At 42.4% G+C, this 23,785-nt stretch overlaps 1 protein-coding gene across 3 annotated transcripts in view; it reads left to right on the forward strand.

Moving 5' to 3' along the window:
- The first annotated feature begins 765 nt into the window (after positions 1–765).
- FOCAD (focadhesin) overlaps positions 766–23,785 on the forward strand; it is a 302,554-nt gene continuing 279,534 nt past the window's right edge. For 2 of the 3 annotated variants that reach the window (XM_004761826.3, XM_045079668.1), the window contains exon 1: positions 766–854. The gene's annotated coding sequence lies outside the window, so the exon portion shown is untranslated. The remainder of the gene's footprint in view (positions 855–23,785) is intronic. The other variant, XM_013061093.2, reaches the window with a different exon arrangement.

Here is a 23,785-nt window from a genome sequence, read left to right on the forward strand (position 1 = left end):
AACTCCATTCCTTTTTTACTTGTTCATTTCTTTTTTCTTTCTGCTGTCTCCTTTAGCTTGTTTTACCGTGACCCTTACTTTACAGCTTTCCTGTGGAAATGAGTGTGCACAGGTGGACACGCAGTAAGTATTAGACCAAAAAAAAAAAAAAAAAAAAAGAAAAAAGTAACAATGATGTGTGCCTGCTGTCCCCAGATTAACTGAGCAGAAATATCCAGCCTATAACGTCCTGTAGGACTGTCCAACAGGTGGATGTACCCGTGTAGGTAGCATTGAGAGCTGCAGTGCTCTGTGTTGGCCAAAAGTACGAAGCAGCAACTACAAGGGGCAAGGGGAAGAACGAAGTGGCAGGTCGACTGTCTGCATTACATTTTCTGAATCCTTAACGTTATCGGGATTATTGTTTTCGGGGAAACAAAATCTCCAAACACCAAGAAGCTGCTTTGCATCGCCAAAAGCTGCATAAGGGCAGGCTGCCAACAGGACTACCCAAGCCCGGCGCAGTGGCATTCCCAAACAAGTTCCTTCAATCGGCTGTCTCGTGGGCTAATCCCCACTGCGGTGCAACTCCACAACCCCCACCTGCGCGCGCCTCTCTTCCTGCCCCCGGGTCCCTGCAGAGAAGCGCTCAGCAGTGCACGCCACCCTCTAGCCGCAGTGCGCGGCCTTGGCCTTGGCCGTGCGCGCGCGCGAAAGCAGAGAGGGGCGGGCCGAAGCCGGAGGAGGCGGGGCACACGCTTGCAGTCTGCAGTTCATTGGTTCTATCACCGTAGTCTCCGCCCCCAGGCGTTCGAGACGGCGGGGCGGGCCACGTCAGGCAGCCGGCGCGGGGCTGAGCTTGTGGCAGAAGGGAGGTAAGCGATGAGGGGTGGCAGGCGGCGAGCTGGGGGCCTCTGTCCCCTGCTTAGAGGCCGCTGGATCGCATTCGCCTGTGGCCTGTCTCAGCTTGACGTGGAGGGCGGCTGAGGCCCTGCGGCCCTAGGGCTGTGCTGGGAAAGCGGGAAGGGGAGCATGTGGTGGCAGGGCCGCGCTGTGGCGTGGGTGGCCAGGAAGGGGATAGGTCTTGCTCTTTGCCCGCGTCCTGTCGTGTCTGGGCTCTGAACTCTCCTGCAGGACGAGGCCTTCTGCGTAGGACCGCTCCGCGATGCCGGGTGGGGCCGGCTCCCGTGCCTGCGGTGGGGCTCAGTGGAATCTTGACTCGGAAACGGATCAGCGCGATCCTTGCATATTAACCTGCTGCAGGTTGCAGTTCCTCCACTCTTCCCTGACCCGTTCCCTAGTTAAAAGGAGTGCAGGAGATTCCGGGCCGGTTTCTGGCTGGCTGGGGAGACCGTCTTATCTCCAGTGACTCACTCAGATCTTGTCCCCTTGAATGCAAAGGCTTATGGGTGAGCAGGGCCTGTTTTCAGACTTCTCGATTCTCTGGCTCTATCCTCCCTTGCGGGAATTACCTGACAAAAATGGCATCTGTGTATGAATGTATGTTTTGATACACCTGCAACAGCTCTGCAGAGATTTGCAGAGACCTGGTTGTTATATTTCACATAGGAGTTGTTTGTTGCACCGTGAGTTTTAATTTCGGCTGTGGCATCATGATCCTCCAGTTTAGCTCCTGAAATTGGAGCTTCTAAAATCAGTGAAGTCATCCTATCAGGTATCATGCAATCATTCATTCATCCGTTCAACAAACTTTTTGGATGAATTCCTTGATGGTCAGGGTCTTAGGTCAGAAACTAAAAAGGACATTCCCTGCTTTTTCTCTCATTTTATCTGCCAGTTTTATTGTCTAGATTTGAGATGTAATTTTGTTGTTGTTAGTGATGGTTCAATTTCAGGTTCCAGATTTAGGTACAGAAGCTTATGATTCTATATCATAATATAGAGCTGTTCTGAGACCTCATTTGGTTTTTCTTACTCTCACCTCTAGTAAGCTTCAGACCATGATGACTAGAGGTTTTGTAATTCTGCTAACTAAGTGTACAATGAAAGACCCCAGGTCTCAGGTGCCTATCTGTAAAGTGAAGGAATAGGATTAGAAGTATTCCGTAACTTTTAGATATTCAAGAAGAGGGAGGGCAATTGGCACGTTTACTGAACTGGGTTAACAGTTGGGAAGTGACCGTTTTAAAAACACAATGTGTATTATGATTATACGTTTTAATCTTTCTGAATCTGTCTACATGTCTCTTTGACTAGCAAGCAAGTGCAAATTTACAATTTTGATTTACATTCAGTTCCTGCATACAAAGCACTATGACTCATCTAAATTTGGAAATGTAATAATCCAAACCGTTTTAGTGTTATGTTTAAAGGTATGATGTAAAAACTATTGGGGGCACTTGGGTTGCTCAGTTTGTTAAGCGTCCCACCGTTGGTTTGGCTCAGGTCATCGTTCTCTGGGGGGAGCCTGTTTGAGATTCTCTCCCCCTTCCATTGCCCCTCCCCCACGTGTGCTCATGGTCTCTTGCTCTTTCTACAAGAAATAAATCTTTAAAAAATTGGGTAAGTATACAATTTTCAAAGTATTTTGAGTTGCAATGGTAGGTTAGTGGTAGCCAAAACCTCTGCCTTGGTTATCATGCTTATACTTTGGTAAAATGTTAGGTAGTTACCATCACCTGGCTAATACCTATCAATATCATGTCTATGTTAGCATTTATTTTATCAAGCTAAAATTTACTGGATTTCAGTTGACTTGCTACTTCCACTTGAGAAAGTGGAATACTCATGGTTATTGATAACCATAAGTAAATCATTAGTTTGAGAATGAAAATGTCCATAGAGATATACTAATAACTTTTCTTTTCTTTCTTTTTTTTTTTTTTTTTTTTAGATTTTATTTATTTATGTGAAAGAGAGAGAGAGCCAGCAGGAGCAGGGGGAGGGGCAGTGGTTATTTGATAAGGACTCACTGCTGAGCGTGGGCTGGATCGCAAGACCCTGAGATCAGGGTTTGAACTGAAGTCAGATGTTTAACTATCTGAGCTACCCAGGCACCCAGTAACAATAGTTTTTCACTTGCTGTTTGGTTGATGGGACTTGCAAATAAATTGTTTGGCCTTCCTGCGGGTGTAAAATAATTTCTAAAATACTTCTGAGGCATAATATTCATAGACTTGTGATAGTTTTTGGATGTTACCCACAAACCATTATGTGAATTGTTTATGTCACAATTAGGGGTTTGGAAAGTTTAAGGAAATACAGCTTTTCAAAATTTTTCTTTTGCTGTACCTTTCTAGTTCCAGAGATGGACCAGATCGAGATGGGAAGATTGAATAGAAATGCAAAAATTGAGGGAAAAAATCCAAGAGGAGGCTTTTTTTTTTTTAAATTGGAGGAGAAAAAACACAATGAAAAATACAATTATAACTATATTTAGAAGAAAAGTAAGGAACTAATAGTGTCAGGATTATTGGTAGGTCTGTAGCACAACTTGATTTTTTTTTAATTGAAGTATAATTGGTGTACCGTATCCCTATTAGATTCAGGGGCATATCATAGTGATTTGATATTTTTATACGTTATAAAATCCCTATAAGTCTAGTTATCATCTGTCACCATGGAAAATTCTTACAATCTTATTTGCTATATTCCCTAGGCTTTACTTTACATTCCCATGACTTACTGATTATGTATCTGGAAGTTTGTACCTCTTAATCCCTTTCACCTATATTGTGTGCCTTTCAGATACTACCCCTCTGGTAACTAACTGTTTACTGTATCTGTGACTTTGTTTCTGTTTTGTTTGTCTTGTTTTTCGGATTCCACCTATAGGTGAAATCATATAGTGTCTTTCTCTGTCTGACTTATTTCACTTAGCAAAATACCCTCTAGGTTCGTCCATGTCGCAGATGGCAAGGTTTCATTCTTTTTTACGGCTGACTAGTATTCCTACGTGTGTGTGTCTGTGTAAATGTACCACATTCTGTTTATCCATTCATCTATCAATGGACATCTATTAATGGTTCTTAAAAAAAAGAAACCCAGTGTGATAATTTAAACTTCGATCACATTACATGTGGGTAATACATTTTTTTTTTTTAGGAGATGAGAAATCTATATTGTGTGTGTATGTACATGAATATATGTTTTTAACTTGTATTTAAGTAATCTCTATAGCCAACGTGGGGCAGGAACTCATGACCCTGAGATCAAGTTGCATGCTTCTCCGACTGAGCTGGCCAGGAACCCCTATACTGGATATATTTTTAAGAAGTACTACAGCTCTAGAGATGAGTAGTATAATAAAATATGGTATAGTTACGTAAGTATAAGTCTGTGATTCATAATTCATGATAAATTGGATCGAGGTAGTGTATACTTTTTTTTCCTAATATTTTATTTGTTTATTTGAGAGAGAGGGCAGAGAGAGAGTACCAGTGAGCACAAGCAGGGGGAGTGACAGAGGGAGAGGGAGAAGCAGGCTCTTCATTGAATAAGGAGCCCAACACGGGGCTCGATCCCAGGATCCTGAGATCACAACCCAAGCTGAAGGCAGATGCTTAACCAACTGAGCCCCCCAGATGCCCCACTCTATACTATCTCCACATGATAGGAAACAAGATTTGCTAAGCTTATGGGACAAAGGATGTTTATTGGTTTTTCTCCCATTTAAATTATTTGAAACAAACTTTGAAGCAATGGGAAAGATCCCATCTATTTTCTTTCTTTTTTTTTTTTTTTTTTTTTTTTTTTTTAAGATTTTATTTATTTATTTGACAGATCACAAGTAGGCAGAGAGGCAGGCAGAGAAAGAGGAGGAAGCAGGCTCCCTGCTGGGCAGAGAGCCAAATGTGGGGCTTGATCCCAGGACCCTGGGATCATGACCTGAGCTGAAGGCAGAGGCTTTAACCCACTGAGCCACCCAGGCGCCCCGGTCCCATCTATTTTCAAACAACGGATTGAACATTGTTGTTTTTATAACTTGGGTCCCCAAGGCACTCCTGGCTTCATAATTTTTTATCCTATTTCAAGTCACATTGGCAGTAATAACATTGCATTTCTGATTTTGAAATTTTGTTAAATTTATATTTGCTTTAGTTCAGTTAGAATTATTTTAGTTTTCATATTTGAAGATGTTTAAAAGCTTTGATATTAAATACCATACAGTTTTCCATTGTTCATGAAGAGAAAACTTTAGGCCCAAGGAATTTGAAAATACAAGCTGCATAGATAGTCAGTTATTATTATTATTTATTTAGAGATTTATCTTTTCATTTGCCTGGGGAACCAATGAAGCAGTCCACCCAGGCTTCTAAATTGGAGATTTCAGTGCATTAAACTGTATCTTTATTTTGTATTTTGGTCAAACAAATGACTGTATGCTAATTTGGCTGATAAGCATGTTGAACAAATGTTAAAATTGTGGATGTTGTAACCGTAGTTTTGTTAAGTTTTCTGGCTGCCAGCGTGTACTTTTGTCTCTTTAAAAATCTTTTTCCTTTGGCTTAGCTGCTCTCAGAATTAAAAAAAAAAAAGAAAGATTTTATTTATTTATTTGAGAGAGAGAGGGAGAGACAGCAAGTGCCCACAGGAAGCGGGGAGGGGCAGAGGGAGAGGGAGAAGCAGACTCCCGCTGAGCAGGGAGCCGGCTGCAGGGCTCCATCCCAGGACCCTGTGATCACAACCTGCGCCTAAGACAGATGCTTAATTGAGCCACTCAGGTGCCCTAACTTTCAGAATTTACTGTAAATTTTACTCTATTTAACCATCATTGAACAGGTTGGTTTAGGTAATGAAACCATTAGGTTTTAGTATATATTAGGACACGGGGAGGAAGTGGAGGAAACTTTGTATTAAAATTTGAATTCTAGAAACCTATAAGTAAATTGAATTTTAAGAGTCATAGATATTAAATACTGTATGTATTTTATTTTATATTTTTCATTCGATAAAGAGTATCTGCTCTGGTCCAGGCCCTAACTTTCCTTTGAGGAAGTTACACTATTGAATGGAAGCCCCGGAGAAGGCCAAAATACAAAGAAATAAATTATTATAGTTAGATGCATGCTTTGAGTACTGTGGGGACAGAGGAGAACTGTATGTGTGTCAGATTTCAGGGAATTCAGAGAAGGCTTTTTGTTGGAGTGTTTGCTTCAAAGGAATTTTGAGAGCAAGTAGAAGTTAGCTGGTGAGGATGGAGGATAAGGCATTCTAGGCACAAGAAAGCCATGAGGCTAAATCAACAGATGCGAGACAAAACAGATTCTTAATGTATTAAGGGGAGGACAGAGAGATGAGGTTGAATATGTAAACAAAGGGCCCACAATGAAAGGCCCTCTTTCTTCTGTGTTAAAGGTTTTGAACTTGACCCTTGAGGCTGTGGTGATCTATGGGTAAGAGATTTTAAGTTGAAGATCAGTTTCATGTGGCAAGGTGAGGAATGAATTGTGGTGGAGTGAGGTCTGCTTGATAAAGCTCCAAATTAGCAGTGGGACTTGAGAGAATAGGATGGATCCAAGATAATGTCAAGATGATGAAACTGGTGTCCAGTTTGATATGTGGGTTGAGGAAAAGGTGGAGTCAAGATGCTTCCCAACTTTATGACTTCCCACAATAGGAATCCCATCTGGGTTAGCAGGTGACTAAGATCAGTCTTGGATATGCCTTTGGGTCACACAGTTGGTACTATTCCGTGGGTAACTAACTCCACTGCTCTGGGGATGAGAACAGGATTTTTTTTTTTTAAAGTTTTATTTATTTATTTATTTATTTTAGAGAGCATGTGAGATAAAGGGTTGGGAGTTGGGAGAGAGGAAGAGGGGGAGAGAGAGCCTGACTTGGGGCTTGATCCCATGACCTGTGACCTGAGCTGAAATCAAGAGTCCCGTGCTTAACCAGCTGAGCAACTGAAGCACCCGGAGGAGAGGATTTTTATGCAGTATAGAGATTAGGATGCTCTTAGCACTGTAGGTGATAGTTGGAACAGGGTGTATATGGCTATAGATAACCTAAGAGAGTTTCTAGAATAAGAAAGAATAAAACAGGGATGCCTGGGTGGCTCAGTCAGTTAAGTGACTGCCTTTGGCTCAGGTCCTGGGATGGAGTCCCATGTATGGCCCTCCGCTCAGCAGAGAGCCTGCTTCTTCTTTTCCCTCTGCCTGCCTCTCTCTCTCTCTCTCTCTCTCTCTCTGTGTGTGTGTGTGTCAAATAAATAAATAGATAAGATCTTAAAAGACAAAAAGCAAGAGAAACTCTGGGAAGCACCATCACGTAAGGAAGATGGTCCAGTGAAAAAGAATGAGAGGGAACAGCCTAATGGACATTGGAGCTCTAGAAGACAAGGAGGTGGGGAATTTTAGGGGAGAATGGTGAACTGTTTAACACCATGGAGAATTGAAGAGAGAGCTCACTAGAGGTTTTAGGAAGGTCTACCAGATAGGCAAGAATCATTAGTTTAGGGGTGCCTGGGTGGCTCAGTCGGTTAAGCATCTGACTCTTGATTTCCACTCAGGTCATGATCTCAGGGTCCTGGGATAAAGCCCCATTTGGGTTCTGTGCTTAGAAGAAGGGAGTCTGCTGGAGGATTCTCTTGCTTTTCCTCTGCCCCTCCCCCATCCAAGCTCACTCTCTCATAAATAAATCTTAACAAAAATTATCATTGGTTTGTAATTTTACTAGCTTGTTTAATTGTGTGACTTTCTGTAGCAAAAGTCAGTAGATCCAAAGATTTTAAATAGTTGGAATGATCCAGTATTTGGATTTTGTTAAGTACTTTGAGCTCAAAGGATTAGCAAGACAATGGTTGAAGTGATGGAATGTGAGGTTTGGACTGAATGGAGGTTGGGGACCAAGCAGGAGGAGGCTGAAAGAGTGAAAGAAAGTAATTGGTACTGGGGTTCTTGGCTGGCCCAGTCAGAAGAGCATGCAACTCTTGATATCAGGGTCATGAGTTCAAGCTCCATGTTGGGTGTAGAGATTACTAAAAAGATAAATAAATTGAAAAAAAAAATTGGTTCAAGAGATTAGAAGTCTGGGCAAAGTAAATACATAAGTGTATGTAGGCATAAGGGAGATAGCTGTTTGAATATTCTGGATTCAAAGAAGAAGATTGGAGTTTAAAGTTTTAAGGTGCTAATGGAATGTAGGGTTTGGCCATGGATGTAGATTGCTAAAATGGAGGCAACAAGGATATATTCAAGAGCAGTGAGACTGGTGTGTTGGATGAATCACTCACCTTGGACATGGACCTCAGAAGATCTTGGTACCCAGAGCAGAGAGGTAGACAATGGTTTCTGAGGTTTTAGATCATGGATAGTAGTCATCAGTATATATGGGAGATAAAGATACTTGGGTGGTATGCCCTCAGAAGTATGAGGGTAAATGGTAAAGAAATGTTCTTCTGGGCACTGGAGCTTGGAAGGATGATTAACTTTCATTGAAGTGGCCACCAAAGAAGCAGAGTATAGTTTTCATTAGGTCTAACACGTAGGGGGACACCTAATGAAGACGCTGAGCATCTAATAAGAAACTTTGGTGATCATGGTATCAGAGTGCAAGAGGTGAGGACTGGTTAGTGTTTACTGAAGAGGAAGGCAGATGAGGAAGAGGTTAGACTTGGGTGTGAGCAAGGCTGAAGCGTATGAAAATTTTAGAGTTACAGATAGTTTGCATGTTGGGGTGCCTGGGTGGCTTAGTGGGTTAAAGCCTCTACCTTCTGCTCAGATCATGATCTCAGGGTCCTGGGATTGAGCCCCGCATCGGGCTCTTTGCTCAGCGGTGAGCCTGCTTCCCCCTCCCTCTTTCTCTCTGTCTGCCTCTCTGTCTACTTGTAATCTCTGTCTGTCAAATAAATAAATAAAATCTTTAAAAAAAAATAGTTTGCATGTCAAGTACAGCTGAAGCTTGTCAGCTTTCACCCATCAAATTGTACTAGTTTCTGTTTAGTAGGACAGCAGATAGAGTTCTCTTTTTTTTTTTTTTTTAAGATTTTATTTATTTATTTCACAGACAGAGATCACAAGTCAGACAGAGATCACAAGTAGGCAGAGAGGCAGGCAGAGAGCCCGATGGGGGCTTGATCCCAGGACCCTGGAATCATGACCCGAGCAGAAGGCAGAGGCTTAAACCCATTGAGCCACCCAGGTGCCCCTAGAGTTCTCTTTTAAATTTAAGAATAAAAACCTGTCACCATTGAATGTTTGTTATTTGTCAGAGGAGATACAATGGCCTTTTTGCTTTTTGGACTTCTTTTTGAACTTTGGACTTCCAAAATACTTTTCATCACATGGGCTGGCTCTCATGTATAAGTGGTAGGTAGGCATACCTGTATTTTCTGTGGTTTCCCTCCTATTATTTTAGGACTTAGAGTCACATTGAAGAGGCTCTCTTTCTCTCTCTCTCTCTTTTTTTTTAATATTTTATTTATGGGGCACCTGGGTGGCTCAGTTGATTAAGCGACTGCCTTCGGCTCAGGTCATGATCCCAGAGTCCTGGGATCAAGTCCCACATTGGGCTCCCCGCTCCATGGGGAGTCTGCTTCTCCCTCTGACCTTCTCCCCTCTCATGCTCTCTCTTTCTCTTTCTCTCTCCCTCTCTCTATCAAATAAATAAATAAATAAATCTTAAAAAAAAAAACTTTATTTCTTTGACAGAGACACTGTGAGAGAGGGAACACAAATAGGGGGAGTGGGAGAGGGAGAAGCAGGCTTCCCTCCGAGGGATGCTGATGTGGGATTTGATCCCAAGACCCTGGGATCATGACCTGAGCCGTAGGCAGAGGCTTAATGACTGAGCCCCCCACTCCCCACTACTGAGTCTCTTTGTTTCAAGGACAGCTCCTCACTCATGCATAATAAAATCATATTCCTTTCACCTACTCAAGGCTTTGGCTCCAGTAGCTCTCCTGCAAGATTGCATTTCCTTATTACTAGATTATTCCCTTCAGTATGTAAACATGTGCTTATTTCTCCTATCTTAAAATAATTACCTTTTGGGGCACCTCGGTGGCTCCATTGTTAAGCGTCTGCCTATGGCTCAGGTCATGATCCTAGCATCCTGGGATCGAGCCCTGCATTGGGTTCCCTGCTCAGGGGGAAGCCTGCTTCTCCCTCTCCCACTTCCTCCTGCTTATGTTCTCTCTCTCACTGTGTCTCTCTCTGTCAAATAAATAAATAAAATCTTAAAAAATTTTTAAAAAAATAATTACCTTTTGATGGGGGTGCCTGAGTGGCTAGGTTGATCAAGTAAGTGTCTGAGTCTTGACCTCAGCTCAGGTCTTGGTCTCAGGGCCATGAGTTCAAGTCCCACATTGGGCTCCATGCTGGGTGTAGAGCCTACGAATAGTAATTAGCTTTTGAAGCCCCTTGCTGGCTCAGAACATAAAGCATACAGCTCTTGATCTTGGGGTTATAAGTTTGAGTCCCACGTTGGATGTAGAGATTATTTAAAAATAAAATCTTTAAGGGTGCCTGGGTGGCTCAGTGGGTTAAGCCTCTGCTTTCGGCTCGGGTCATGATCCCAGGGTCCTGGGATCAAGCCCCACATCGAGCTCTCTGCTCAGCAGGGAGCCTGCTCCTCCCTTTCTCTCTGCCTGCCTCTCTGCCTACTTGTGATCTCTGTCAAATAAATAAATAAAATCTTAAAAAAAATATTTAAAGGTTTGGGAGGCTTACTCAGAGGAGAATGTGACTTTTTATTTTTAAAAAATTTTTAAAATATTTATTTATTTATTTTTAGATTTATTTATTTATTTGTCAGAGAGATAGAGAGGTACAGGCAGGCAGAATGGCAGGTAGGGGCAGAGGGAGAAGCAGGTTCCCTGCGGAGCAAGGAGCCCTTTGTGGGATTCGATCCCAAAACCCCGAGATCATGACCTGAGCCGAAGGCAGCTTAACTGACTGAGCCACCCAGGAATCCCCCCCTTTTTTTTCTTTCTTTCTTTCTTAATTTTTTTTTTTTTTTTTAAAGATTTTAGTTACCCGTTTGTTAGAAAGAGAGGGAGGGAGCGCACAAGCAGGGGGAAATGGCAGGCTGAGGTAGTAACAGGCTCCTCACTGAGCAGGAAGCCCTATGTGGAACTTGATGTCAGGACGGTGGAATTCAATCCCAGGACTGGGATTGCGACCCAAGCTGAAGGCAGATGCCTAACCCACTGACTCACCCAGGCATCCATGAGCATGTGACTTTTGATCTCAGAGTCGCGAGTTTGAATCTTCCTTGGGTTTAGAGATTACTTAAATAAAAACTTAAAAGTATAAAATCTTTAAAAACAAAATTTCCTGTCTTTACTCCATATCCTCCTTATGACACTGCACAATTTCTGTTTTCCACTTTGTGGCAAAGCTTATACTCATGTGTCCAGTGATTTTCTTCTCATTCTTCCTCAGACCCTCTCTACTTGGCTTCCCTCACCACTCCGAAAAAATGTACTCTTCTTAAAGTGACTAATGACTTTGATCATGCAGAATCCAAAGGTCTGGTTTTCAATCCTCATCTCTTACCTGGCCAATCAGCATTTCCACCCCAATTTTCTTGAGATATAATTGACCCATGACATTGTGAAAGTTTAAGCTATGCAATGTGTTGATTTCATACATTTGTAAATTGCAGAATCGTTACCACCATGACTGGATGCCTCCTTTAACCTGTCATATAGTTACCATTTTCTGTCAGCATTTTTGGAAACTGTTGATCGTGTTCTGCTTGAAACACTTTCTTCCCGTATTTCTCAAAGGTGCCACAATTCCTAGTCTTTCTTTTACCTGACTGCCCCCTTTCAGGTCCCTCACTGGTTTTTTTTCTTACCTCTCTGACCTCTTAACGTTAAGAGTGCTGCTGGGCTCGGTCATTAGACCTCACAGTCCCTCAATCATATCTTAAATCAGTCTTAAAATACTGGTAATACTCTGTTAGCTGCTCAATTTATATTTTTAGCCTGGGCCTTGTCCTTTGAAATCCAGACTCTGCGTATCTGGATACCTACTCTGCATTTCTATTTGGATGATCAGTAGAAATCTCAAACTTAGCTCCTGAGATCTGCCCTGTACCTGCTTCATCTGTGGACTTTCTCACCTCAGTTCATGGAAACTCCTTCATTTCTATGACTTTTCCCTTTCACAATCCTCACATAAACTATTAGGAAAGCCTGTTGACTGTACCTTCAGAATGTCTAGAATCTGAGTACTTCTCACCTGCTGCTCTCAGTCTCTGTGTGTGAGGTTTTAATAGCCTCTATATTGGTTAGCTGTTATGACCCGCCTTCAAAATCTAGTGTGGTAAAGCCACTATCATTTTTTAGCTTATGATTCTGGGGTTGGCAATTTGGGTTGGGTTTGAGGTGGGGGAGGGGACACTTCTTTTGTTAGTCTCACCTGGGGTCCCTCATGTAGCAAATGGGGACTAGGTTTGGAGGCTTTGTCTGGGATGGCGCGTCTCTGCTGCATGGGCTTCCAGCAAGCAGCCCCTGCTGCTTGTGGGGCTCGATCCCAGGACCCTGAGATCATGACCTGAGCCGAAGGCAGAGGCTTAACCCACTGAGCCACCCAGACACCCCTGCCCCATGCTTCTTAACATGGTGGTCTAATGGAGGAAACAAGAAAGCAAGAGGAAGCAGCATGGCGTTGGGACTAAAAGCCCACAACGTCACTTCCTCTGCTGCTGATTAAAGCAGTCACAAGGAAGCCCAGATTCAGGGGATGGAGAAGTAGATGACTTGATTATGAGGGGAGCAGTGAAGTCACTTTGTAAAGAAATGTGCACACAGGAATTGGGAAGAATGTGGGGGCATTTTTTGCAATCTACTGTAGTCCTCTAATTGCTCTATTCTCTCTTTGCCCCTGAAATACTGTCAGCAGAATACCCAAAGTGATTATTTTTAAAACATACATAAAGATTTCTCCTCTTGGGATGCTTGGGTGGCTCAGTCAGTTAAGTGTGTGCCTTCGGCTCAGGCGATGATTCCAGGGTCCTGGAATGGAGTCCTGTTTTGGGCTCCTCGCTCTTCAGGGAGCCTGCTTCTCCTCCCTCTGCCTGGTGCTCCCCCTGCTGTGCTCATGCTCTCTCTCTGACTCCCCCACCCCAAAATCGATTTCTCCTCTCATCACTTTTCCAGAAACCTCTAATGGCTTACCAAAGTAAAAGACAAAGTCTTTGCAGTGGTCTTTGAGGGCTTCTGCCGTCTGACTCCTTTGTTGCTTCCCTAACTTCATTTCCAGCTACTCTGCCCCCAGTCAGTAAACCTTCTCTATTAGCCTCATTGCTGTTCCCCAGACCTTAAGGATACATTTTCCCATGGTGATTTTTGTACTGCTGCTCCTTCTGCCTGGAATCCTTTTCTTAGAGATGGGACTCCTTTACTTCAGTTAAATCTTTGCTTATGTGTGAGCTTCTCACTGGCCCTTTTTGTAAAATTAGAACCCCTTTCTATCTGTCCCCCTTTCCTGCTTTACTTTTGTGTATAGACCTTATCTTATAAGATGCTATATCATTACTGTTTTCCTTATTTTTGTTTTGCCTCTGTTAGGAATGTAATCCCTTATAAAGGTAGGGGCTTTTGTTTTTTATTTTTAATTATTATTTTTTTTAATTTTAGAGAGAGGATAAAGAGAGGGAGAGAGAGTGCATGGGGTGGAGGAGGGAGAGGGAGAATCAGACTCCCCACTGAGCAGGGAGCCCAATGTGGGGCTTGATCCCAGGACCCCAGGATCATGACCTGAGCTGAAGGCAGATGCTTAACCAACTAAGCCACCTGGGTGCCCCAAGGCAGGGACGTTTGTATCTCCAGTACTTAGGACAGCATCTGACACAAGGTAGCATCTAGTAAATATTTGTCAAATGAATGAAATGTAGGTTTTTTTTTTTTTTTTAAAGATTTTATTTATTTATTTGACAGACAGATATCACAAGCAGGCAGAGAGGCAGGCAGAGAGAGAGAGGAGGAAGCAGGCTCCCTGCTGAGCAGAGAGCCCGATGTGGGGCTTGATTCCAGGACCCTGGGATCATGACCTGAGCCGAAGGCAGGGGCTTTAACTCACTGAGCCACCCAGGCCCCCGAAATGTAGGTTTTTTTTTTTTTTTTTTTTTAAAGATTTTATTTATTTATTTGACAGAGAGAGATCACAAGCAGGCAGAGAGGCAGGCAGAGAGAGAGGAGGAAGCAGGCTCCCTGCCGAGCAGAGAGCCCGATGCGGGGCTCGATCCCAGAACCTCGGGATCATGACCCGAGCCGAAGGCAGCGGCCTAACCCACTGAGCCACCCAGGCGCCCCGAAATGTAGGTTTTGTTACTGAACTTTTTTCAGGTATCTGGGTATCTCTTCCATGTTTTATGGAAGAGCTCTTGAAACAGATTCTGGCTATTACCCAAGGAAATTTGTGGCCTCTTCTTGCAAGTATGTATGTATGTATGTATGTATGTATGTATTTATTTTTGCAAGTACTTTTTTGATCCTGTTTTTTTAAGAGCCAAATTGTTTTTCCACATCCAAGCTCTTTATTCTTTGGAAGAAGAGTGTCTTGTTCTCGAATCAGCTGCACAGAATACCTGTTCTTTTTTTTTTTTTTTTTAAAGATTTTATTTATTTATTTATTTATTTATTTATTTATTTGACAGACAGAGATCACAAGTAGAGAGGCAGGTGGAGGGGGAGGGGGAAGCAGGCTCCTCGCTGAGCAGAGAGCCGGATGTGGGGCTCAATCCCAGGGATCACGACCTGAACCGAAGGCAGAGGCTTAACCCACTGAGCCACCCAGGTGCCCCCAGAACACCTGTTCTTTAGGTACTTTCTAGCTGCCTCTTCACTTTGAGTTGTAAATCCATAACATTTTTGTTCAAAGTGAAGCTGAAACTTTGTATGTGAAAGAGACAGTCTGAGATAGAAAATTTTCAAACCTTTTCTTGAACTGTTGGACCTTTTTCTTTTGATATCTTCAGGAAAAAGAGGTATTTTTTCAGTTGAAACAGCGTTGCATTAAATTCTAATTTATAACATAGTCTTAAATCATTCTGACCTGGGAAGCATGAGCATAACCTTTGAAATTAGTGATTATGAATGAAAATGATAATCTCTTAAGTGCCTCAACCTCCAGGTTATTTTTGTATTTTGGTTTTGTTGCATATTGTCAAGGAAATCTTCATTCACATTGATTGGCCGTTGCAAGCAATAATAATCTTTTTTCTCTTCAGTTCATTGTAATCTTACAGTCTCTGGTTACCTAGTTTTCCTGTGGAAAATTCTGAACACACACATAAATAGGGACTATAATAAATGAACTTAAATGAAATTAATATTTTGTTGATCTTGTTTTGTTTCTCTAACATTTTTCCTCCTTCAGCATTTTCTGCAAAAGTGATTATTTTTAATTGATATCTTAAGTTAATTAAAAATTACTATTAAGTGTAACAATTTAATTTTACTGTTTTAATTTAAACATAATTTCTGTGCCATTATCATACCCCAATTTCTCAAGATTATCTGATACCCAGTCCCTCCCTATTTCAGAATTTCCTGGTTATGCCAAGAATGTCTTATTACAGTTGTTTTGTTGGAATCAAAATCCAAATAATGCCCCCAGATTGTATTTGGTGATTAAGTCTCTTAATCACTTAACCTGTAATAGTCCCTCCAGCCTTTCTTTGTCGTATGTCATTGAGTTGTTGGAGAATCAGTCACTTGTCCAATTAAATGTCCCAAATTCTGAGCTTATTGTCAAAATCCCCTGGTTTTTGTTTACTTTTTTCCTCTATGTCTTGAGTTTTCTATAAATTGGTGGTTAAATATGGAAAGCTGTATGGGGTGATTTTTGAAATGCTTTAGGCGGGAGTATTCTTAGAGGGTTCCATGTATGTCTTCTTATCCTGTCACAACGGGAGGACGCAGCATCTGGTTTTCTTACTTCGAGTGATGCTGAGATGAATGAATGGATGCCGGTGGGGTCATCCTGATCCCTTTAATAATGAAGTTCCCATCCTCCTTTAACCTAGGAGTTTCAGCAATGATTGATGTTTCTATCACAGATCAATTATCTATTAAAGTGACTTCATATCTTTAAAGTTTTTTTTTCTTTGAAGAAATGAATACTTCCAAATTTTCTTACATTTCTGTTCACAGTATCACTTTACAACCAAAATTTTCCCTCCCTCGATTCTAAATTTATTCCCATTCGCCATGGTTTTAGAATGTCTAGGACATTTAACATAAAGCTCGGAAGGAGATATAAAGTAGAAGGGACAGGGAAGGCTGGGGGATGGGAAAGTAAGGGTTCTCTGCCCACCTACCTGCTGGATAACCTGTCTTCACTCTCTCCTTTGGGCCTGGCAGGCCACAGAGGCCTAATGGGGTTTGGAGAGTGGGCGCGACTGGGGCAGTGTGGACAGCAACCTTGGTATTGGATATGAGCCAAGTGTAAATAGAAGCTGGAGCTAAGCATACACATTAGTTGTTGTTGTTGCTTATTAATTTTTACTTATTTTTTAAAATTTCAGTGTCCCAGAATTCATTGCTGATGCACCACACCCAGTGCTCCATGCCATACGTGCCCTCCATAATACCCACCACCAAGCTCACCCAAACCCCCATCCTCCCCTCTCCAAAACCCTCAGTTTGTGTTCAGAGTCCATAGCCTCTCATGGTTCATCTCCCCCTCCAATTTCCCCTAACTCACTTCTCCTCTCCATCTCCCCATGTCCTTCGTGTTATTTCTTAAAGCATACACATTTTAACATTTACTGTGTATAGTCAAGATTGGCCTCAGATAAAATTGAGACGTATACAAAGCTTCTACTTTGTATTTTGCACCCTTTATCATGTAGCCTTTCCTTGCTGGGATGGACAGAAATGGTATCCTCAAGGACGCAGGAGACTTGTGCATAGCTGCCTTGTTTTATTTATTTATTTATTTGAAAATATTTTATTTATTTATTTGAGAGAGAGCACATGAGAGGCATGAGTAGGGGGAGAGGCAGACAGGGAGGGAGAAGCAGGCTCCCCGGTGAGCAGAGAGCCCCTATTGGGCTCCATCCCAGGATCTTAGGATCCTGGCCCAGCCAAAGGCAGACATTTAACTGACTGAACCACCTGGGTGCTCCTGCTGTATGTTTTATTATTATTATTTTTTATTATTTTATTTTTTTAAAAAGATTTTATTTATTTATTTGACAGAGATCACAAGTAGGCAGAGAGGCAGGCAGAGAGAGAGGAGGAAGCAGGCTCTCCACTGAGCAGAGAGCCCAATGCAGGGCTCGATCCCAGGACCCTGAGATAATGACCTGAGCCGAAGGCAGAGGCCCCAACCCACTGAGCCACCCAGGCGTCCCTGACTGCTTCTTTCTTTCGGTTGTCTGAACTAAAAACATTGGTGTCATCCTCTGCTCTTCTTGCCTTCCACATTCTATCCTTTAGCAAGTGTTGTCAAGAAAGTCTGACCTAGGGACTCCTGGGTGGCTCAGTGGGTTAAAGCCTCTGCCTTCGGCTCAGGTCATGATCCCAGAGTCCTGGGATCGAGCCCCGCATGAGGCTCTCTGCTCAGCCGGAGCCTGCTTCCCTTCCTCTCTCTCTGCCTGCCTCTCTGTCTACTTGTGATCTCCGTCTGTCAAATAAATAAAATCTTTAAAAAAAAAAAAAAAAAGAAAGAAAGTCTGACCTAGTCTCACCATTTCTGCTGCTGTTCTTCTTTAAGGCAACATGGTTTCTGTCTCAGATTATTGCTGTAACTACCTCACTGGTCTCTCTTTTTCCATCCTTGCCTATTCTTGGTCTGTTCTTCAGAGAAGCCAGAATGATCTTTCAAATGGTAGTCAAGTCGGCCATCCATCTGTCCCAAACCCTCTAGGCTTCCGGTCTTAACTCAGGAACCCCATAGGCTTATAGTATCCTACAGAGATTTAAGTGATCTGCCCCCCTGGTCACTGTCCTCTGTCCCCCGGCACAGCTTGCTAACATGCACCAACCATGCTGGTGTCCTTGGTCTTCCCTGAATTTGCTAAGCTTGCTTCTCCCTCAACATTGTTGCCTTGAGTATTTCTTCTGTCTGGAGTGGTCTTTTCCTTCTGGTCTCTGTCTAAAAGCCTATTCTTTTAAAAAGGCTTTTCTTTATTCTTTGGCAGGTGCCAAAACATAAGACTGCCCTAAAGTTTATCTATGGATGATGTCATTTTGGGGGGCAGTTAATAAGGTTGTATATGCATTTGGAAAATTAAAAGAAAATAAACTCTGTACTATAGTTGAAGCAATTAAAAATACCTAACTTTTATAAACTTTCAGTTACACTAGAATGAGTAAGTTCTAGAGATCTACTGTACAATAATATGGTATTGTGCACTTCAAAGTTTGTTAATAGAGTAGATATCATGTAAAGTTTTCTTACTACAAAACCCAAACCAAAAGACACAAGAAAACTCTGGAAGGTGTTGCATATGTATTGCCTTGAGGTTGCTGAGGGTATCATGGAGGTGTTTCCGTATGTCCACCCTCATCACATTGTACATTTCTTTGTATATCTATTACTATACAATAATTGTTAAAAAAAAAATACCTGCTCTCTCAACTGAAGCTAACGTACTTGATTGAAATGAGATGGGAGAAAGTCAAACACAATGGAGGACATGTAATTTTTTTCAGGGACAGATGGATTAATTTGCTGGCAAACAATTTAGAATCAAGGTAATTCTGTTAGCTTACTTATTTGGAACTCTGTAGGACCATTACAGCTTCTAATAACTCAAAGGTGTGACTTTCTCATTAAATAGCTCTTAATAAGCAGTGTAATTGGATCAAGTGAGACTTTTATCTTGGTGTGTGCTGTGGCGAAACCGACTCTTTAGACAATGATAAAAGACCATGGGTGCAAGTGAATAAATAAGATCACTGATTTTTTTTTATTGCAACCCCAAAATTGACTGTATGGTTTTATTTGAAGAGGATTAATAATTTTTACTTGGTGTAAAAAAAGTAATGGATGCCCATTGCCGGGGGTGGGGGCAGAATTAAATGTAGCAGATATAAGGAGGGATGTGATAGGTTGTGATCTCGTATCGTCCTATTCTCTGGAGAGGAACTTGTTAATACTTTCCACATTCACTTTTTTTTCTTAATCTTAGGTCTTTATATATATGGTTTAAACTTGGTTGTGTTCATGATTGCGTGTAATAATTTCTTTTTCTCTATGGTAAGCATTCCTTTAGTAAAACTCCTTGTAAATGTATTTTTCATAACTGATCGGTATTTTATCTGCATGTTTCTTAGCTTACTTTTTTGATCAGTGAATAATTTTACACAAAAGGTGGTTGCTTTTAAGCCTTTTGTATTCTCCTACTTTTGAAATGGGAAGCGAATAGGACTTGACAACTCTGTGCCACACTTTGGGTCGTAGCCGAGAAATGCCAGATAGGATACTCAGCAGGTGGTACCTGGGCTGCCCACTTCCACTTCCAGACTTCCATACAGAGTGGGTTAGTTTCCACCCACCTCAGACTTTCAGCTTCACTGTGCTAAGTTCCTCTGGAATTGAGTTTGCTGGGTGGGACTTAAGGAGACTTTTCTGGTCCTGGGCTCTGTGCTAGTTCTCCCGTATTTCTTTGGCTTTGAGGACTTTGGCATCAGTTTGGAGGTAAGCCTGGTTGGGAGCAATTTCATAGTTTTTGCATTTGGGCTGGGAGGCAGAAGTAGTCTTCAAGGTTGAGGGGCACCTGGGATGCTCAGTGGGTTAACCATCTGCCTTTGGCTCAGGTATGATCCCAGGGTCCTGGGATCGAGCCCCACATCGGGCTCCCTGCCCGGCGGGAAGCCTGCTTTTCCTTCTGCCTGCTATTCCCCTTGGTTGTGCTCTCTCTCGGTATGTCCCTTTCTGTCAAATTAAAAAAAAAAGTCGTCTTTGAGGTTAAAATGAAGCTCTTTGAACATTGGCTTTCTTGTGAGCTGTGGTCTGTAAGAGCGGCTGCTGCTGTTCACATAGTCAATCATACATGTCCAACACAGTGTTGGAAAGTTCCATTGAAACTGTACAGAAAAAATTGTAGGTATTGGTTTTAAAACTTGAGAAATTGAAAAAAAAACTCACAAGGAGCTACATGTTCCTCTTCCTCCTCCTCCACCTGTACAGAAAAAATTGTAGGTATTAGTTTTAAAACTTGAGAAATTGAAAAAGAAATCTCACAAGGAGCTACATGTTCCTCTTCCTCCTCCTCCACCTGCTCTCCTCCTCCTTTTCTTTGTTTAAATATGATCTTAAAATTAACTCTCTGAAAGACGTTCCCTGCACTATACTCTGCCAGCTGGATATCAGCATTTTCCAGGAGCCTCTTCTAATTCTTTCATATGCTGCTTGGTGTCTCCGTGCTAACATGAAATGATTTAATGGGCTTCTGCCCAGGACGGTTGTGAAGGTTAACTAGTCTCTGATTATTAAGCACCCTACAAATAAAAACAGCCATGAATAATGCTGGCTATGTAAGAGAAAATTAGTAAATGTTACTTCGTTGGGTAATTACATGCTTAAAATGCCTTTTGCCCCAGTGGGAAATCCACAGAGGTGATACTGTGGGTTTCTAACGGGTTGTAATACATAGCAGATTACGAGCGTAGCTATGATAAATAATAGCTGTCAACCGAAGCGTTCATGTAAAACTTATGATGTATTCAAGTAACAAAGACCCATTTTCCATCTCTATTAGATTCAGCTGTAAACAGTGAAGAACGAGTCTTGTGAGCTTTTGCATCTGGTCTTTGACCTTCCCCCCCTTTTTAAAAGAAAATGTACCAAAATGAATAACAGTGTAATAAAAGCTCACTAATCTGGATTCTGCTGATTTAAGGTTTGGACCTGATATATCTTTATACTACCTATACAAAAGTTATTTGCTCAGTTAAAAAAAAAAAAAAGCTGAGTGGAAGGGCTGTGTCTAAAAGGAATGAATTATTTTCAAATCCTGAATGTGATGGTAAGTGAATTCAGGTTACTGTGTTAATTTGACAATAAAGTTGTTTACATATTTATTTTTCTCCTTCTGGTTCTTATTAATTTACTTAGGGTCTTTGTTTGGGGAGTCTTCATTAGTGGGAAAGATTGCAGATTCTTTTTTTTTTTTTTTAAAGATTTTATTTATTTATTTGACAGAGACCACAAGTAGGCAGAGAGGCAGGCAGAGAGAGAGGAGGAAGCAGGCTCCCCGCTGAGCAGAGAGCCCGATGCGGGGCTTGATCCCAGGACCCTGAGATCATGACCTGAGGCGAAGGCAGCGGCTTAACCCACTGAGCCACCCAGGCACCCCAAGATTGCAGATTCTTTGTTTCTCAGTTTCTGTTTCGGAAAGTTGATTGGAAAGCAAAAGAAACAGCAGAATTCTGATTCTAACATTTTTTGAGTCTGTTGTGTATTCGCTACTGTGCTCAACACAGCAACTCAAAAACACTGACTAACTGCTTATTGCACTCTGGGCCCAGAGGTAGTGAACAAGACCCAGCTGTTTCCCTCAAGAAACCCAAAAGTCCGGGGGAAAAAAAGGCAGCAGGCTTGGTCAGTGAGGAACCCTTCCTGCCTGACTTCTTCACTAGTGTGTGAGCAGGTCCAGCTGCTGTGGGCGTGGAAGCTAAACCCCTCTGTGATGAGATCTACATCTTCAGGATGGCTGACGATCTTCGCAGGGCTGGAAGGCACATAGAAATTGTCCGAGTCTAGCTCTGCCACGTGGCCCCCACTCTACCTTATCCTCTTCTCCTTGCCTGGAAGATGATGCCAACTTGTACTTCAAGCCCTGTTTTGTGAGACAGCTATGGGATCTGAGAAGGAATACACAGTGGTTTCCGTTTGATCTTTTTAGAACATTCCACCATTATTTCAAACTCTGTTTTTACAAGTGAACTCATCTGCACAGAACTTTCCATGTCTTGTGGAGCGGCTGCCAGCCAAGCATTCAGTTGTGGAACGGTGGCCATCTGTGTCTGTGTGGTAGTGTTTGAGCACTCATTTGGACAAATAAGTGCTTTCATCTATTTAAATGAATATTGACTTATTTTTAAAAAATGGAAAAATTTTTTTTTAAAGATTTTATTTATTTATCAGATAGGCAGGGATCACAAGCAGGCAGAGAGAGGAAGGGAAGCAGGCTCCCCGCTGAGCAGAGAGCCCGATGAGATGGGATAGGATGTGGGGCTTGATCCAGGACCCTGGGATCATGACCCGAGCTGAAGGCAGAGGCTTTAACCCACTGAGCCACCCAGGCGCCCCGGAAAATGGTTTTTTAACAAATTGTGCATGCCGAAGAAAGTGGGGGGAGAAGTAACTAGGGAAGTGTTGTTATCAGCGGCAGGAAGCATGGACTGAACTAAAGAAGATCTACACTAATTATAGTGACAAAAAGAGCCAATCTTTATTCTTCATTTGTTGCCCATTGTACTTAAAGTCAGTGGGCATTGATGAAATGAAAATATAAAATCAAGAACACATACAAACGAGGGAGATGGATTGCAGGTGATATACCACAGGAGAGGGTAGGCTTAGGTGGATCATTTTTGTTTTTTGTGGTCGGCATTGGACTCTCCCTCCCCTCTTTTTAAAAAGATTTTATTTTTAAGCCATCTCCACACCCAGTGTGGGCTCAAACCCACAACCCTGAGACTGAGAGTTGTGTGCTCCACCGACTGAGCCTGCCAGGCGCCCTGGGACACCCTTTTTAAAAAAAAAAAATTATTTTTAAAAAATAATTTATTTATTTATTTGACAGAGAGATATCAAAAGTAGGCAGAGAGGCAGGCGGGGTGGGGCGTGGGGGTGGGGTGGGAAGCAGGCTCCTCGCTGAGCGGAGAGCCCAATGTGGGGCTTGATCCCAGGACCCTGAGATCATGACCTGAGCTGAATAGCTGAAGGCAGAGGCTTAACCCATTGAGCCATGCAGGTGCCCCTGGGACATCCCTTTAATATGGAACTTTTGCATGTGATTTGATTCCCTGGGGTGCAGCAAGATGTAATAGAAAAAGCATGGTGTTGGATTCAGACTCAGAATTGTAATGGATAACATTTTAAAAGTGTTTGTTATGTGCCTGGTTATGAGGGAAGCGCTCTAATGGACGCTTAGTTTTACAAAAACTCTGTGTCAACGCTCTTTTCTCGAGTAGCAGTTAAGAATGTGAGCTCTGGAGGCAGATTGCACGGTTCATGCTCGTGCTCTGCTTCTTACATAATTAGGCAATTAATTTTGACCTCTCTTTGCCTCCTTTGGTTTTTCACATGAAAATGAGGATAATAATAGTACTCATGTCATGGGGTTGTTTTGAATATTGGGAGCGAGAAGACACGGAAAGAGCTTCGACAGTGCCTGCCTGGCACATGGTAAAGCTCAAGAAATCCCGGCTGTTAATGCGGCTGTATAACCCTGGGCAAGAGGCTCTCTCTCTGAGCTCCTGTTTTCTCCTGTGGGAAGTGGGAGGTAGTAATAACTACCTCAGAGTTACTGGGAAGAGCCAAGGGGATTAGTTATTTTTAAAGTGTTTTGTGGAGTGCTTGACCCCTAGCAAGCACTTGTCCTTCTGAATCCTAGGTCTGGCTCTGGTTAGTCAGTGCATCTTTATCGAACAGGTTCTTAGGTGCTGAGGTTACAGTGGTCCAAAGAGAGACCAGGTCCCTGCCTGCAAAGAGTTGGCCTTTCACTGGGAGGTACGTGGGGCTCTGCACTTAGCATGGAGCCTGCTGAAGATTCTTGCTCCCTCTCCCTTTGCTCCTCCTGTTCATGCTCGCTCGCTCTCTAATAAAAACCAAAACCAAATCAAAACAAAACAGAAATTTAATTCTCATAGTTCTGGAGTCTGACAGTCTGAGATTAGGGTGTCAGCGTGATTGAACGAGGACCCTTTTCC

This window comes from Mustela putorius, unplaced genomic scaffold, assembly GCF_011764305.1.
Source record: "Mustela putorius furo isolate JIRA1106 unplaced genomic scaffold, ASM1176430v1.1 tig00000421_pilon_pilon_pilon, whole genome shotgun sequence".
NCBI lineage: Eukaryota > Metazoa > Chordata > Mammalia > Carnivora > Mustelidae > Mustela > Mustela putorius.